A 15255-nucleotide genomic window follows, 5' to 3' on the forward strand; every position below is an offset into this window, starting at 1 on the left:
CCACATGTGAGAAACCAGTGCTGTGTCTTCTAGTCAAAACAGCCTCCGTGTCATGTGGCTAATTAAATGGTCATAGAGAAATGTTTGGATTAAGCAACTAGAGGCCAAATGCATGTTGAATTAATTAGTTTCTCCCCTTTTTACTGTAGTGAAAATGCAACTAAAGAAACCACACAAGAGGAACATTTCTCAGAGCATCTCTTCTGGGTTCATGTGCAAACTCTAGTACTTTTAATCACAGTTAAAACCTGTCTTGTTTTTTTTGGGCAGAGGCTTTTCCTTGCTTAGATTTTGTGGCAGGGCAGCTGTAATATGTGTGCTTTCTGCTGGTGATGGGTTAGTCTCGAAGCAGAGGAGGTTGTGTCCTATTTGAGCCCACAACCTCTTTTCAAGTCATGCCTCGCTGTGTCAGCCCCTCTGAGAAGTTTGGTGGTAAGTGCAGAGCAACATTCGTTATTTTTCTTCAAAATTATGCAGTGCTTACTTATATTGACCTGGAGTTAATACTCCAAGCATGGTAACAACTTTTATTTCCATAGAAAAGGGTGTGCTTTCTTTCCTTCTTTAAGCTCGTTTCACTTAAGGTTCCTCCAAGCAGCCCTTTCTTTTTCTGTTTTCAGTTATCAGCCAAATATACTGATGCACAGCCTTCAGTAGGCTTTATATGTAGGTTAAATGAAGGAATAATTGAATAAGGGATCTAATCATGTCACTGAAGAATCCCTTAGGTAGGCATAGTCATGATTACCTAAAAATGCCAAAGGTATAAGGTAAGAAGTTCATTATGCTCTTCCTTGAAAAACCTGGTTAGAATTAGAGGTGAATTAAAAAAAAAAAAAAAAAAAAAAAAAAAAATCAGAAGGGCTTATGATTGACAGTTGCCTAAATCCTGAATTCAGACAGTTGTCTGAGTATTATTTCTGATTAAAAATGCCATTTCCTTCTTTCTGCCACCGCAGTTGGAGATGCCCTTTAGGCCTCCAGGATGAAACAGGTAGTAGTCATCTCTGTGCTGCAGTAGTTTCTGTTTGTCTCTTTTCTTTCTGGTATATTAAGAACTCTCCAGGTAGGATGAGTTGTGTTTAAATTGGCTGGTCCTTCACCTCAAATAAGAAGCTCTCTCAGATAAATGTGTTAGCATTGAGAGAGAACATTTCTGTAAGGAGCCTGATGCCAAAGCTATTGGTATGTTAGTTGGAAAAAAAAAAAAATAAAAGAGAAAAACAAAATTAATATCCATGGACTCTACAGCTTGCTTGAGCTTTCTAGTCTTAGAGTTTTGGCAGGCGTGTTGTGAAAGAGACTCCTGCTTTCCTGCTTTCCTGATGGAAACCCTTTGGGTTAAGCTTTATTTGAGTCAAGTACTTTGTGTGTCTGGTGTGGAAATGCCTGAAGGTGTATCCAGCTCACAGCATCTGTGAAAAAAACAGCTGCTGTGTCTGCTTGTGAGTGGTTGTCCTGGGCATCTGCCTGGAAATCTTGTTTTGCCATTACTTTAGCACAGTATCAGGCTTGGCGCACTTTGTCACGCAAAATATGGATAGGGTTTGCAGCTGGCACACTTTTTAAAGAGCCTGTTACTATAACCTTGCCATAATGCATTAATTATGCTCTTGAGGTAATGGTAGTGGTATACTAGTATAGCTAGAATGGCTCCTATAGGTATACTACCAAGCATCGCTTTGGTTCTGTCCTTTCAAGTTGGCACACTGCAAAGTTACAAGGTTCTGTTCTGCTCTGCTTGCTCCCTCATCATGTTTGTACTGGTATCCATGACAAAATGATGTCCTGCTATCCCTAATAAGATTGCAAAAGCTGCAAGGATGAGGCATGAGAAAACAGGCTTCGTGTTAATAATTTAGAAGCTAGATGCCTAGTGCTTTCTTAATAGTTGCAGTTGCACACATGAAAATATTATTTATGTAGTGATATGATATGAACACCCTGAAAAATTCATGCAGTTTGAGTTTTTACCTGAGTAAAACCCTCTTTGTAGACATAATCATGCATAGTATACTTAACTATTAATATATCTAATGAAGGATTTCCCTGAATATTGGACTGAACTTGAAAAGTCACAGTAGTTGTGCTTACTGAGTACTTCGTAAACTGTCTTGATCTGCAAATTCAGCAGTCATCTCCTTTTTAGTGGGAAGTGTGACCCTACTGGAGACAAGTCTTTGGTTTAATTTCACTTGCACGTATTTTCCTTCCAAATCTGGAATTACAATTTAAGGAAGTAGCAGGGAGACAGATGCTTATTGGATGCTCTTGAGTTCTTGTGAGGATTTTTGGGACACCCTCTGCAACAGAGGGACAAGGAGCTGTCAGCCTTCTCAGTTTGGTAAGCTTGTCCCCAGGTGTGCTCTGTCTACAGAGCTGGAGGGCACCAACTGGGTGTGTGTTTTGCAAGCTCTGCACTGAAGTACTCTGCTTGGTTTGAGATATGTCAAATTGCTGTATCTTTTTGCTGGAGGCTGAATTATTCATGTACCCTGGAATTGAGGAGAAAAAATATTGAGGAGAAAAAATTATTTGCAGATCAAAAAGAGCAGTCTGACAGCCTGCTTAATGCACAGGTTATGCCACAGCCTGGAGCTTGGCTTTTTGTTAAGAGCAGCTCAGATCAGAAAAGCAAACAAAACTCTGAACAAAACAGAAACCAAAACTAACAAAGGAAGTGTCTGCTATTCAGATGAACTGATATAGGTGAGAGAGGAAAAAACAAGTCATCTAAGACCTCCTAGGGCTTTCTACTTTGGCCAGAAACCTGCGGTTTGGAGACAGCAGGTATTTCATAGTCTGATGATGGTGATGCAGATGTTCCTATGGCACAATCCTAGGCAAAGGCAGGCTGGATGATGAAGAGTGGTGGAAGATGCTGAGTTAGGATGCAGGAAAGTCATGTCTCAGGTTTTGCTCTGTTTTGAAGAGTTGAGATGTACCCCTCCAGGACAGCTCTGATTATCTTCTCCACTGTGGTTTTGATGTCATGAGAAGTACCATGGATAAGAAGGGAACCTGGTCCCAGCATTCACCTCCATTTTTAGCTTGTGTAGTAAAACAGAGAGCAGCACCAGTGTGTGGCAGCACCGAGGGACTTGCTTGGCTTTTTGCACAAGCGTGTCCCCATGGCAGTAAAGTAGGAGCCCCCCTGTGCAGGAACCAGATCTTCATGCTGAGGTGGGGGTTTATCTGAAAGTCTGACACAAGGTAGAAATGCTTAGGTTAGTGTTTTTATTGTTATAGAATTTGTAATGCTGGGTTAAGGATGTATCCCTGTAAACATAGGAGCATTTGGGCTGTTTTTTTCTGGGTACTCTCCTAGTTGCAAGAAGACTGGCTGGTATGAAGTGGGAGAAGAAATGAGAGGAAGGGTTGTTTTAGCTGAATGCCAAATGTAAGCAGCAGGTGTGATATGCCTGTGGGCTGCATTATCAGCACGTAAACCTAGCAAACAGGAGAGAGGGCAGACTGCTTGTATTGGCACTGCTGTCAGCTCTCATTTTCTCACAGCTGGGGGACCATGCATGCACATACCCCATTGATGGGATGTCCTGGTTTTAACCTTCTCAGTGAAGGGATTTGTCTGCCCTGAAGCGTAACGCATTTCTGCATGTGTCTTTCCAATAGCAAAGAGTTTCACACCCCTTTGGTGAACTGTCCCTGCCAGCCCCCGAGGCAGCTAGTGCCATGTCACTCATCTTTACCTCTGTAGAGCAAGAGGTGCCTGGCACAGAGATTTTAAATAGCAATCATCACTCTCATCATTACTGTCTGTAACATACATAGAACTCAGAATCTTTTATTTAACTGGTGAGAGCACCCTCATAAAGTTTTAGTAACCTATCATTTTAATACCTTAAAAGTCAAAAGTGAGTAACCTGGTGTGAGAGTGCCTGGTTGCTCATAGCGTGCATGAACGCTTGAAGCAGTGACCAACATACAGCAGGAGTGCTGAGAAACAGGAAGATTTGGTCTGCCTGGTTGGAAAGTAGGTACGGCAGTGAGCGAACACTTCCTCTTACACATACAAGGTATTTCTGACATGGAGGCAGAAGGCTGACTAGGTGCTTTGTCTTGGAGGACAAGTTGAATGACCTGCATAAAGTCCTTAGGATTTTCCCTATCAAGGCAGATGTGGCTAAAAACTTTTAGAAGAAGATAATTCTGCCTGAGTTTTGTTGCTGATGATTTGTTTTGGATGTTTTGTTGCCACAGGAAGAGGGATCGTTGATCTCTGCTCTGTATTACTGGTGTTGCATCTACTTCTGGTTCAACAGAGATGGAGATGTCCTCTGTGTGAGCCATTAACTGCTTCTTAAACCTTGATGCATTTATGCATCTTCTGACTGAGCAGCCCTGAAGTGGAGCTGATCAGCTTCCTTCCTACCACGAATGTTTCCGCTGTTGATGAGAGTTGTTTTTGTTTTGGAGGAAAAACACACCCAAAGCTGCCCTGACAGGTTTGCTTTTGCCAAAGTTTGACTTGTTCACTTGGTCAAACAGAGCAACAGCTTGGAAACAGTGCCCTGGTCCTTCAGCTGCCTAGGGACAAGTGCAGGAATAAAGTGGCTTAAAACCCCATCTGTTCAGCAGTATGACACAGCACAGTCTTCCTGTTCCTTTTGTGTATACTCATTTTTACAGCCTTCCAGTGTCATCTGCCAGTTAATGGCTTTGGTAAGTGTTTGCTGTGGAAAAGCTGTGGTGCAGAGAGGTGATCCTGGTGCAGTAATTTTGTGAGCGCTATCTGCTTGTTGCAGCCTCTGAGATTGCAGTGGTCAGTCAATTTTGCAAGGATGTCCAGGCAGATGGAGATGCCTCTTGCCCCTACATTTCCTCTGTAGAGCTTATAGCCCATTAATTGCGAGTGTGGATACCTTTTGTAATGGGCTGATGGTTGTGAATGCTGTTTCAATTTTGTGTGCAGCTCACTGGGGATCTTAGTCCTGGCATCTGAGCTCTGTTTGGGTTGCTGCACTTGTCCGTTTGAACACTTGCAGGTTCTGTTTCAGAGTGTCACACTGAGAAGACAGGGCATGCTGTGTCTCACTGCTTGGGGCTCTGCACCAGAGGAAATGGCATTTCCCCTCTGAATCCTCTGCCCAAGGAAGAGCAGGTTGTTCTCTGCAAGGGCAGTTAGAAGTATTTGTGACCTTGTGATCTCTCTTTGGTCTGCTCATATTGCAGACCCCTGGCAGAGATAGTGTCTTAAGATGCCAGGACAGAGGGCTTAAATGCTGGAGCCCAAATCTCCCCCAGCTTTACTGTTATACTAGTGTATGGTAGCTCAAGAGTGGAAGACCTGCCACACTGGCTCCAGCCAGGGTCCAACTCTGCCACTATCCCCTGCATGTGACAAGCAGAGTGTGTCCTCAGGGAAGGAGAATGGGTCACTTAGTTTAGCCACTGCAGATGGTCTTATTCTCCTGAAGTTTGCATATTACTTTGCAGACACTTTCTATAACTTGCTCTGAGTAGTGGAACATGCCACAGCCCAAGTATATGTCACTTTATTTCCTCCTTTTGTTTGACTTTAAATCTGCTATCTCATGGTCTTTCACTGTGAAGAGTTGTTGTTTGCTCCTAACATGGTTTGCATTACACCAGTGGCTACTGCAGGTTGTTTTATTTCTTGCCTCCATACATAGATGCCTTTTTTGTGATGCCCATTACTTAGTATTTCATGTCTACATACTGTCTGCCTTGGCTGTGCTGCTCTGGAGTCTGTGTTTAGGGTTAGAACTGACCTTCTAATTTGAGAGAAAATAGAGTAATTGCATAATTAGTTGAAAATGTGTTTTGTGCTTCATTGTGTTGACTTTCTTGCTGGAAGACCTGTTGAACATACTGAAGAGAAGGAATTTGGAAATATGCGCACGTGACCCGACATCTATGACTCAGCAGGCATTTTTGTTGCACATCTGGCATTTATTCTCTTGCTGAAACATTAGGCAACCTATCAGTTTTTTCATTCTGTAGCTGTACACCTCTTTGTACTGTCTGTCTTCCCAGCTAAAAATGAAGTGAGAGCGATGCTTGCTAACAGCATGATCTCTGTGGTTCATGTAGAAGAAGATGGAAGTTGGCTGCTCTCTCCATTTAATCACTCAGTTAAAAGTACTGAAAGCTGCAAACAAACTTGTTTTAGTTTTCCAAAAGCTGTGATAAGAAAAAAAAAAACAGCCTTGCTTCCTAAAAATTGCCGGAGTTGATGTCCATACACATAAAAATCCAACACATCCAAAGCCCAACCCACAGGTTCCTGTGCAAGAGCTCTGCTGCTTGGGGTGCTTTGATGGAAATAATGCATCCAGTGAATTGATTGTCGTGCTCCACAATATATACGGCTCTTTCCAGCAGCTTAATTTTGTGGGGAGGACAGATCTGTATTGACTGTGGGGTTTTTCTGGTCTTCCCTCAGCAAAGATTTTTCTTTGCATGTCTATAGACTCCTGGTTTCTGCATGTAGAGGTATTACTTAGTATGACTTTGAAGGCGAAGGGGAAGCTGTGCCAGTTACCATGCTTGAGGTGATGACGAATGGAGCAAGCTAGTAGTTAAGCCTACAAATCTCTACTTCTCTGCCAAGCCTTGTGTTTTCTCTGTGCTGGTCCATGCTGATTGAAGATCCACCAACAGCAATAGAGTAGAAATAGGGTGGTGATTGGTTTTGGTGAAACTTTTCCTGTGTGTCTTGGTTTCTCTTTCCAATGGAATTTCCCTAAAACTCTCCCCCTCACCATCTTCTGGTGGCTGTTGTTAGATCAGAGAAGGGCCTTTGTCCATGGCAAGGTCTCCCAAACACTAAGATGAATAATTTAATTGATGATGGGTCTGAGCAGAGGAAATAGATGCCTGCCTGGCTGAGTGCTGATGGCTTGGTGGGACTCCTCCTTGCCTCTCCTTTTTGCATCATCCCACAATGCTTGTTACGGTTTCACATGAGGCTTTTGTTTGCTGTGTGTGCAGGATTTGTTCTTCACTTGGGACCAGAATGTAACTGCTGTTACTTTAGGAATAGCAGCAGCAAAACCAGGCTACTGTCATCTGCTCTCCAAAAAGCATTAGGTTGCTGTTTGTATGCCACAGCAGAGTACTACAGATTTCTCCATCTTGTGCTCCGCATGTGAGTGGCTTTCTTTGGTCTTTCATGTTCCTGAAGAACTTTGTGGCAGCACAGCACCAAAATTCTGCTCTCCAGGTTGAGGTATGCCATGGACATGTCGTTCCCCCAAAGAAAGGAAGAGAGCGTGGACCAAAGATGACAGATGCTATGCATTAAACCAGGTGACTTGCCACAGTGTAGCTGGCCTTAGTCCTGGGAGCTAAATTTCCGTGGGGCTTGGTGTGCCCATATGTCCTTTCCACCATGAGGTGGGACTTGGCACAATCTGCCGTTGCAAAGCAGAGTCAAATGCTGTTGTAGAGCTTTCTCCTGAGCTTCTGCTTTCCTGCTGGAGCAGAGCCTGTGAAGTGCCAGTCTGTGCTGATCTGAAGACAAGGGGCTGGCATCCCTCAAGGTGCCCGGTGCAGGGCATGGAAAAGCCTTGCAACAGGTTGAGAGCAGTGAGCAGTTAGGCTGAGTGTGTTATGTACTCACATGCCAGAGTGTCTGTCAAGGCTTGGGTTTGCAAACAGAGGAGCTCATTACGTAGGGCAGACAGATGATGTGGCAGGAGGCCCAAGTTTGAGTAAGCTTTTGGGCAGCTGCTTGAAGGATGAGGTAATTGCTGAAACATTTGTAAACTTGATTGTGAGCAGACTCTTCCCAGTTGCCTCCTCTGCGGTAGAGATGGAGGAAAGCAGCCAAGAGCTGCCGTACTCATCCCAAGGCAGGTGATAGGGAGCAGCCTTGGTAGCCCGCTGCTCCCTGACACGCTCCCCTGCCTTAATTATCTTAATTAATTCACATAATAAATTTCTGCCTTCAAAAGCCTAAATGAGCAGAGGTCTGCAAGAGCAATGCCAGGAATAGAAGTTTTTTCTGTTTTATTTTTCCCCCTCCTATAAGGTTCATATGAAGGAGAGTGCTCTTATAGTTTCAAGAAAAATAGCAATGAAACAATGCTAAGTACTGGCTATAAAAAAAACCTACTTATTTGCTGCGTGCATGTTGCAGTGGCAATGGGAGCATCTCATGCAAGTCCCTTGTTATTTTAGCTTTTTAAAATATTATTCCCGTATATTTAGAAATAAAGGCGCAATATTTCAGCTTTTGAACACCTTCAGTCTTTGCATGTCTTACAAGATGGCTAAAAGATGGCTGGTCCCTGGTTTCATGTCCAACATGAGCTAGGCCAACCCATCTGGTTCTGAGCATTTCCCCAAATTGTTGTTGTCTTGTTTTCCTTTATAAGCTTTCTCCTCTTTTCCTTCTGAAAAGTAGCGGAGTGGATGGTGGCAGGAGTGGAGTCAGGGAATTCAGAGTTAACTGCTGAGCTTGTCCTTAGTTCACCGCTCTCATGTCCTGCCACAGCAGCCCGCATTAGCAAAGATGGCATTGTGTTAGCTGGAATAAATAAATTTTCTGCTGCATGAGGAATCAGCTAATTATTACATGCCTTGGTTTCCCTGTTTAAGAGTATGTTCTTTAAATCTTTAAAACCGCTTGTCTTCTTGCAAGCTTGCATCTCTGACAAATAAGCATGAATTTCGTTAGAAAGTCCTCTGCAGCAATGTGTGAATCTGATGCTGCTCCCTGCAAACAGGCGCAAAGTGTTTTTCTGTGCATCGTTTGGAGAATAGCCTCTGTAACAGAATAGGACTTGAAGTTTTCTTTTTTTTTTTTTTTAAATGTATTTATTTTATGTGGCATATTTTTGCAGATGTTGCGGTTAAAGGCTTCTATTTTTAGAACTTTAAATCTTGGAACATGGCTTCATAACAGCATGTAGTGGGATTTGGAAAAAGTCTGCTAAAATTATTTGTAAGGGATAATGCAACAGTTAGGTCATGTTAAAATTGTTAGATTTTCTGCCCCTGATGCTTGTGTTTGTTTTGTTTTTTTAATGAACACAGAGATCTGAATGTTTTTCTGTTTTATAAAAAAAGACAAATAATGGGCCTTCCGTCTTAGACAAATGTCTCTTTTTTTTCCTAGTTAATGGCTTTTCTAGTGGGAGCTGCACTGTTCTTTCCAGCTGATCTCTGTGCCCAAATGTCTGAATATTTCCATTTCAGAAAGAAGGAGGTTGCTGGTGCCAGCAGAGGAACTTCAAAAGCTGTCGTGCAGTAGTGTCATAGTTCTGAGGCATTACAGATGCACAAGGAAAAAAAAATAAAAATAAAATCACCACCAAAACACCTTAAACTTTTACTGCCATGCAGAGATAATAGAAAACTTTCTTCTTGGTTCTTCCGGTCCTTGTCATGCTAAAATACTGAAACTGAATAATCCTTTCATCCTCTAAAAGGTAATGGAGAGACTTAGGAGTACTCAGTAGTTTTTAAAGAAAATATGATATTTTACCTGTTGAATGTTCCAGTTGCACTGTCACGCTCAGTGCCTTAAAACAGGACTTCTGGCTGCTGCATATTTTCTCCATATTTTCTCCATATGCCATCATATTGCTGGTGTTTTTCATGCTGCACACCCAAGTGGTACCCAGTAGCTGTGCTCGTCCCCATCCCCAGTGCCCAACTCCAGCTGTCCTAGTGGAGCTGAGTTTGAATTAGGCAATGTTTTTCTGTCCAGGCTTCCTAGGAACCTATTGATAGGGAAGGGAAATGGCTTTTTTTTCAAGAGCAGCTGAATGCAATGGCCTAGTTGCCATGTTTTTTTTTAAATTGAGTACTTCAGAGGATGTACAAAAGCATCTTTACCACATGCAGTACAAGAATGAAAGGACCTAGATTATGTCAGCACTGAAGCGGAGGCTTAAGTGAGCGTCATTCATTTATTGTTAGGAGATGACCAAATTTGAATTGTGTTTGTGGAGTGGGAAGGAAGAATGGATCTGTTTTAGATTACTTTGGAGCTTTACAGGTTTTGTGTAAAGATTGCACTGGATCCCACTTGGTAAACAGAGCCCTTTGGAGAGTGTCCCCCAAGTACCTGTGCTGAGATGCATCCTGCCCTTCCTGGCTAGATGTGCACTGCCAAAATAGGTTGATTAATGCCATGTCTCTCTGCGCAGCATTGTATTGCATACAGAAAAAATGAGTTGTCAAATGCAACCTGCCCTGCTGACTTTTATTTTTTTTTACTGCATTTTCTTGCAAGGCTTTTAAAGCCTCCAGTTACTAAACAATTTGCCTGCTCATTTCAGCAAAGTAGATCCTTAGCTGAAAGCTGTGGCCATGCAAAAAAATGGTGAAGGGAATAGGTCATTGTCTGTACAAAGTGGGATGCTTCTTTTGCTTTTTCTTCCCCCCTTTCTGTAAAATTACGGGCGGTCTGTTTTAAGCACCACCTGTGTCACAATCCACTGTCCCCTTCTTTACTCCTGGCTGGGATGGCAATGAAGAACTTCCTTTTCATCTTAAAGGGCTTTGAAAGTTGGGCAGTAGGGTCCACTGCCGCTGCCTGCATCTCCTTCTAGAAGGCTCTTACCTGTCTTTTAAACAATTTTGGTCCTGGTGGGAGGAATGCACCATCTGCAGGTCATGTGAAGGGCGTGATTTCTCGGATTATTTTTCTTTTTTCCTTGCAAGTGTTCCTGTAGTCATTACATCGAGCTCAACCCTGATGATGTAAACTGCTTTGAGAAGTGTCCAGAGCAGAAGCTACTGTGGGCTTAAATCCATCTGCAAATTTGGGAGGGGGAAGGAAGAAGATAAGCAGGGAAAACTCATGAGGAACCAGATCTTGGAGAAGCTCAGTCTTTCCGTCAAACATTCTTTTCTAGTTCAGATGGGTCTTGTGTGAAGGCTAGTGGAAATCTGAATTTTGTTCTAAATTCATTAGCAGCATTACCATTCATTTCAGTGGAGTCAGACTTGTGTCGTTCAGCTAACCAATGCTATAAGCACAGGCCTCTTTCCCTGGAGGGGCACATTTTCCCACATCCTCTGCAGGCTGTTTTAAAGCAAGCGCTTTCCCCACAAAGAGAGAAAAGCATCCATCCCTTACCACAGCCATATCAGCAAGCTACAGACTGGTCTGCTCCAGGGGACCTGCACCCCAGGCCCAGTGGGCTTCAGCAGGGTGGTCACTAGAGCACTAGCTGGAGGAGAAGAGGGCTGCAAGTGCTTGGAGGGACTGCCTGGATTTGCTTCTTTGGAGACACCATTGGCTGCAAAGCCTGGATGAAGCCAAGCGCGTATGTATCCAAGCTCAGGCTGTGCTGCCACCAGCTGACTTCTACATCAGAGGAGATTGTTGCTCTGTAGGAACTGGAATCTTATGCTTTTAGATTTGAGAGAACCTGCTGGCTGGGTTGTTTGTGCATTGTTTGTGGGTGAAAGTTTCAAAATGTTGTTAAATGCAGGTGTACTGCAAAGCCGGAGGTGAGAGTGGGTGGATGGTTTTGAGGGGCAGGATTCCTGGGGTCTGCCAGCACAATGAGGTCAGAGTGGCACCAAGTCACCTGCAGCAACTGCAGAATTAAGGTTGTCAGGGCAAACTGGCATTTCTTCCATTACCTTACCTTTCCCAGGGGTACAAATGGCAGGTGTTGAAAACTAAAGGCTACATAAAGAGAGGTCTCTGTGGCGTCGGAGGTGTGAACCCAAGTTCAGGCTTGGATGTGACTCTTTTCTACCCATAGGAACTTTAGGCTGGTTCCTGTGTTCCATTCATTTTTCTTCCTGTTTGTTTTTATTTGTTTTTATTATTGTTTTAATCAAATTTGATAATACTGGTCCAAATAAAGGATAATGAAAATCAAGTAACCTGCTCTACCTCTTACACAGCCACTGCTGTGTATATTTAGTAGTTTAATGAGAAACAAGATGAGGCAGAGCTCGTTTTGCTTTCCTAGGACCAAGCTGGCTCTGGAGGATTTAGGAGTAAGATGTGATAGTAGCTGTCTGTGATGTTATGGTCTTTAGGGCAAGACTACAGGAAATTAATTGTATTCCTTTGAACAGAACAGAGCCTTTCACATTATTTTTTTTTTCCTTTAATTTTAATTTGGTAATCTCAATCTGATACCTAATAGCAAGAAGACTCCCTAAACTTGGAAATGTATTTCATCTGCTCGGGGAGCAAAAGATTCCATCTTGGTCTGTCTGGGGAGTTCTGGCTGTTGCCCTGGTGTGTGGCATCTTGTTGAGCAGATGCTGGGGGTTGCTGCGCTGAGGGCAATGCATTGAACCACCTTTTAACTTGCATTAGGGCTGAAGGGGATTTTTGTTGCAGCAGTAGTCTTTCTGGCTTGCCTCCAAGGTATGTTGTGGGCTGTGTAGTGCTTGCTGACACGGACCTCTCCCAAACTTCCCGTCCACTGTGCCTCTTGTATCTGAGAAGTTGCTCTGGAGCAGCTTTCCACTGCATCTTCCTACTTGGTGAAATCTGAGGGGTGGTCTGTCATTCATCTGTCCTGACTGGTAGGCTGATTCCATCCAGAGTTCACTGGGATTTCAGAAGGAATAAAAGATCTTTAATGTCAGTGGCTTGGCATCAAGCAGATCAATTACTACTTTTTCCTGCATCTGGATAGCTTTTCTCTTTGACTTTTTAGGTCTGTGTGAATTATAATTTAATTTCCTCTTGAATTTAACAGCTTTAAAAAGACTAAAATAAGCAGCTGGTTAGAGTTGAGACTGGGGATGCAGAAACTTTCATACCCTTCTCTTCTAGAACAGATGATACTTCAAGTGCAAAGGAGAGCCAAGAGCTGTCCTGTAAAGCAGTCCACTGCACATCTGCCACCAGAGTCCTGTTTCAAACCCTATGGGGTAAGGTTTTCAGATATTCTCCTAATCTCACATGTGGCCCTCAGCTTTTAAAGAGCACAGCTAAGTCTGCTTCATTGTCTTGCCAACGTTGAGTAGCATGTGCTGTGGTCCATGAGCTTGGAGAGTGTTTTTTCTGACACTGTGCTTCTCTCTGGTGGTTTTAACATGGTTTCAGTGCAACACCTCTGCCTGCTTTTCCCTAGTAACCTCTTGGCCTGTTTCAGCTAAATTTTTATGCAGTAGAAACACTACAGAGTTAATTTTCTACTTGCTGGAAAGATGCAGTCAAGTTAACAGCTCATCCTGAGGGAAGACAGATGAGACTCTGGCAGCCCTGCCAGTATCTCAAATGCTAACATCCCATGAAATGTAGAAATAGCGTGTCTTGTGGCTCATCAGTGGTAATGATGAAGAGGTTGCTAGTGTAAGGTGTCCATGATTCACACCCACGCCCTACTCATGTCTGGTTCGGAGGTTATGGGGCAGCCGAGCTGCCCAGGGACCCACAGCATTGATGGCAGAGCTTGCAGATGAGCTGTGGTGTTGCCAGGCAGAGCAGGTGACATGCTTGAGCGTCCCTGGCATGGCCAGGCAAGGGAATGCATGGAGCCTGGCATTGGCTTGCTTATCACACACATGGGCTCCTCTCTGTTGCATCCTGAAGCCCAGGGAGGGGCATGAGCTCTTTTCTCTGAGACTCCTGCAAGACAAAAGGCAAAATGTACACTACACTTCAACTTCAACACTACGCTTCTACTATAAAAATACCATAAAAGGCTGTGTCCTTAGAAGCTGGGCATGGAAGCAGTTCCCACCCACATTACTGCAGCATGAATCATGGGACTATTGCAACTGCTCTCTTAGCAGATGCCTGGCTGACGATGGAGCAAGGAGCAGAGGGAGAAAGGGGAAACCACTCCATAGCACTGTGGAAGCATTGAAGAGCTTCAAAGAATAGAACGACATGCAGGCACACATGATAACCTCAACCAAACTGCCAGATGGTTTTGCTGCTTAGTGATGACTTGAATTTAAGGTGTTTGCAGCCAAGAGTCTATTGAATATGCAGAAACCCCTAGTTTGCTTTTAGGAAGCACAGTAATTGCCATATGAATAATATGAAGCTGGAAAACCCTCTGACTTGGAAGTATGTTTTATTTACTCTCTAAGCACAGTTTTTCTCTCCCCATTCTCCCTCCTTGTCTTCATCCTTCTCTCCCCTACCCTGGTGCAGAAATAGGCTGCGTTTCCTTGTGACAAATGGTGTAAAAACACATCTCCATTATGTTGTGTGCTGCTCTAACCTGTGCATTTTATCCAACAGGCAGGTATTAGGGAGTAAATTTGGGTTTGTTTTGTTTTCTTTCCTGAGACACTGTCCACCTGCCTTGGCCCCTGCAGTGGTATGGTTATTGTTTTCCTTTTTCTTTCCCTTCTGCTTGACAAAGTCTTGGCTAATCGAAGTTTGCCAGGTAAAGTTTGTCAGTTGGAAAATCTATAAAAAGCTTCCTTTATTTAGATGCCAACCCAGTGATGACATCATGTGGGCATGTCTTCCAAGTTCCTGCAGGATGAGTGGATGGTGGGAGGTGGGGGCTGTGAAGCTGAGCCTTGCCTCCTTCCCAGTGCATCTGTGTGGTCTTGCTTGGTGGCTGTCCTTCAAAATAAACCCACTCTTCCTCCTCCTCTGGGGATAGCACAGGGAGGTCCTCCAGCAGACTGGTACATCTACTTTAGCAAACTTTTTAACAGTATAATATAGCTGTGGTTGTCTTCCTGCTCATCGCTTTCAGGTTAGTCCTTTGAAGTGCTTTTTGGTAGGTATTCACCTTGACTTCTCAGGGAAGCAGGAGGCTTGCACGCTCTATCTTTGATGCTGCTAAATTTTGCATTGGGCCAGTTTCAAAAAAACTTTGACAGGGGAGCATGTGGACTAAAAGTACAAAGGCCTGCATGCACAGGCAGAGTGCAGGGGGAATGAGCACATATGAGATGTGCTTTTTGTTTTATGGTGGAGGGAAGGGGGCAGCTGCGGAGGACAGCAGGGCGAGAGTTGACCATTTAAGTAATGGACTGACAACGTTATTTTACGTGTGTGGTTTCTTAAAAAGTATTGTTTTGAGTGTTTCTAAATGGGGGAAAGGTATATATTTGTTAAGGTTAGAAGGTAAAGAGTGTGACCTGGACAAGGTCTCTGAGCCTTCTGGAGAAGTTATTCCTGGATTTCATTTACATCTTTGGAGGAAAAAGCATGCTGTGGTGTGCTAACCTTCCCCTTGTACATGCTTAGTTTGCTAAAATGTTAGCACAGGCATTCCCTTACATGCCTGCAGCAATTCTTGGGTATTTTTCTATGTGATCAATAAACTAGAGCTTATTTAAGCAATTAAATGGTACAGAACTCTCTGC

General features: G+C 43.5%; 1 protein-coding gene across 11 annotated transcripts in view; it reads left to right on the forward strand.

Annotated features, from left to right (window-relative positions):
• Window positions 1-15255, forward strand: part of LOC102094974 (USP6 N-terminal-like protein) — an 82896-nt gene that overhangs the window by 19104 nt on the left and 48537 nt on the right. The window contains exon 2 of one of the 11 annotated variants that reach the window (XM_065065014.1): window positions 12754-12846. The exons of the other annotated variants lie outside the window; for them this stretch is intronic. The gene's annotated coding sequence lies outside the window, so the exon portion shown is untranslated. The remainder of the gene's footprint in view (window positions 1-12753; window positions 12847-15255) is intronic. 11 annotated transcript variants of the gene reach the window in all.

This window comes from Columba livia, chromosome 5 (assembly GCF_036013475.1).
Source record: "Columba livia isolate bColLiv1 breed racing homer chromosome 5, bColLiv1.pat.W.v2, whole genome shotgun sequence".
Classification (NCBI taxonomy): Eukaryota; Metazoa; Chordata; class Aves; order Columbiformes; family Columbidae; genus Columba; species Columba livia.